Genomic DNA, 2,815 nt, shown 5'->3' with positions numbered 1-2,815 from the left:
CCCCCCGGTCATTCTTGATGGGCAATTGGCTAGTTGTAATATATCCATTTATCAAGTTTATTTGCAAAGGAGCTGACCGTTCGTTTGTAATCAAGCTTTGAGTAGGGGACACTCAACAAAGTTTTTTAACAAAGGCATTTTGATACTACTGGTAAAAAGGAAGAGACGGGTCACCCTGTGTAGGCCACTCATTCCATAACAGGTCCTCTAAAGTTTCACTGTGGAGTCTGGCCCAAGCTCCACTTTCTCTGCTACATCTGGAACAGCCAAGCACAGTTAAAGGCTGACTTCTATTAGACTTGGTGGCTGATCAGAGGGTGTTTTTTAAAGCAGGAGCTGGGGGCCAGTGAAGAGGCTTTGGGCAGAATCCTATTTCATGATGTGGATGCTTAAGTGCCACTTACAGGCTGTTTTTCTGCTGTCTAAGTGCAGCACTAATTCACTTTTTTCAGAATTGAATGGCACTCACTTGGCTGTTTACTACCCCAGTACACATCAGCCAGGTAACTTGTACCCACAGCCACTAAGCATGTTCCTCCACAGAGATCCTAAGTCATCTCTGGAAATGCACAGTGGCCATTTATACCCCAGAGCAAATCTGTCTTGTTCTCTGGGCATCTAGTGGTTGTCCAAGGCCTAAATAAATGTAACTATGCAAAAAGTACAACTAGCAGGGTTCAGCTGCGCTGGCAGGTGCTGCTGCTGCTTCTGCTGCATTACTTTGCAGCCAATTGAAACCTGGACCCACATATAAGGGGCCCTGGGATCCTGGAGCAGCACTAGGCTGGGGATTGAAGGGGACTCTTAAGGGAGGACTGTGTTGAGGCCAGAGAAAGGCCAAGGACATGCTCCTCCATCCTTTCAGTAGTGTTGGCTACCCAGCCCCCAGGATGCTTCAGCTCTGGCCACATTGCCGGCCCCAACCACTTAAACAGCAATCATGCAGATGGCCCAGGGCCAGAGTCCAGGAGCAGCCTCAGACCATGTGTACCTGCCTCACCAAATTGTTGAGGAGCTGAGTGACTAGGCCTACAACCAGTGCTACAACCTCATGGAAGACACCAGACACCATCTCTGTGGCCTGCTGCACAGCAGCTTGGAGATGTCTTACAAATTAAACAGGCTTGGTGTCCAACAAGGCCAGCACTGCTCTAGCCATAGTGGTGAGGATTGCTAACCAGGCTATGAATGTTAGTTAAGGTCCTGGGCTAGTTCCTGAAAGGCTTCCTACCACACACCCCAGACGACCTCACTTTCCTTGCAAATCCCAGCCCATGGAGACAGATTATGCAGAAAATCCTACCAGTCACCAACTTCCCATGAGTCCTGGGCCCTATGAATAGGACACAGGCTACCATCAAAACACCCAAGGTAGGAGTTCCATGTGTCTGTGAGCAGGCACCATACATACACCATGAATGTAATGGTTGCCAACGGTATCTGAGTTCACTGACATTGTGGCTGGATTCCCTGGGTTTAGCTACGAAGCTTCTGTGTGGTCCCAAGTGTCCTTCCTCAGATGGTTCTACAATAGCAAAATTGTGCCCTGGTGGTCCTCCTCTCCATTCCTCCTCCTCCTCCTCTCTGTTGCCTACCACAGCTGTCTGGCCCCTGCAGCCATTTGGGGCATGTGTTAAGCTGTCCTGCAATAGAAACCCTTGGGGTGCATGGCCTGAGAGCCTGGGCCACCCCCTCTGGGCAACCTCTCTTTTGTCTTTGGATAGATGAGCATGGCTACCTTCTCCAGGCATTGTTCTTTACCCCCTTGGTGCATCCTGAGAGGGATGCCAAAATGTTGTACAACCATGTACTCCAAGGCACCAGATCAATTGTAGGAGGGGGCTTAACATATGCTAGTAGTGTCTGCATGCATTTGGTGGTATATTACAGAGCAGGTGCAGAAAGTTAAACAGTTAATTTTCTATAATTCAATGCAACATGGAATCCTGCTTGAGGGGCCTGAACATGGCTGACAGTGATGAGGCATCAATGGAGAAGAGCAGTCTCAATCCTGGGGCTTATGGGATTGCAAGCATGATAAATCTGGAGGAGATGGGCAAGGAGGCAGATGGTATACCAACTGTTAAGCCATGACTTTGAATCTAAGGCCATAGCTTGGTCAACACAGCCAATCATCTGGGCCTGCTACCCCACAAGGCTGGCTTGAAGTCTTTAGCAGGGCCTAACTCTCCAGTCCATCAACTCCCAGTCATGGGAGTGGTCAGTCACGGTCAGCTGACCCTTCACTTCCCCCATATAAACCCCTGTGCAGGCACATGAAGTGTCTAGGTAAGAGGAAGTGAGGTTGTTTTGTTGGTGTGGTCCTTGGTTCTGTTGGACTTTTTGGCTCATTGGTCTAGTTTGCTCCTAGACCCTGCTCTTGGCTTGACCTCCTGAATTCCTGACCTGGCTTGTCCCTGGACTCTGCCCACTCTTCCTAACTCTGGTTGGCTGCTTGATCCTGGAGCCGGAGTGGCCCCAGACCTGGCTGCTTGTGTCCTGGTGTGACAATCATGAGGCTGCTCTGGTGCATGTAGGAGAGAAGGACCTGCTGGTAGGGTGTGCAGAAACAGTTGGGAGGACAGTCAGGGTCAGGCTGATTAGGCAGGAGTTCAAGTAGTCCTCTGTGGTGTTTGTGGCCAGTGCTTGTGAGTGCAAGTGACACCTAGGCCATGTTAAACTCAAATGGGGCCTTGGGCTGGATCAGGACTGTGGGGTTTCCCTGCCCAGGTTGGATCCAGTCCAGGCCACAAGTATAGCTGCTGTTGCTGCTGCCACAGTGGTAACTGCAGCAGCGGGGGGGGGGGGGGGGGGG

The sequence above is a fragment of the Gavialis gangeticus genome, unplaced genomic scaffold (genome assembly GCF_001723915.1).
Source record: "Gavialis gangeticus isolate Ggan-Ray unplaced genomic scaffold, GavGan_comp1, whole genome shotgun sequence".
Lineage (NCBI taxonomy): Eukaryota > Metazoa > Chordata > Crocodylia > Gavialidae > Gavialis > Gavialis gangeticus.
This window is presented reverse-complemented; position numbering follows the sequence as displayed.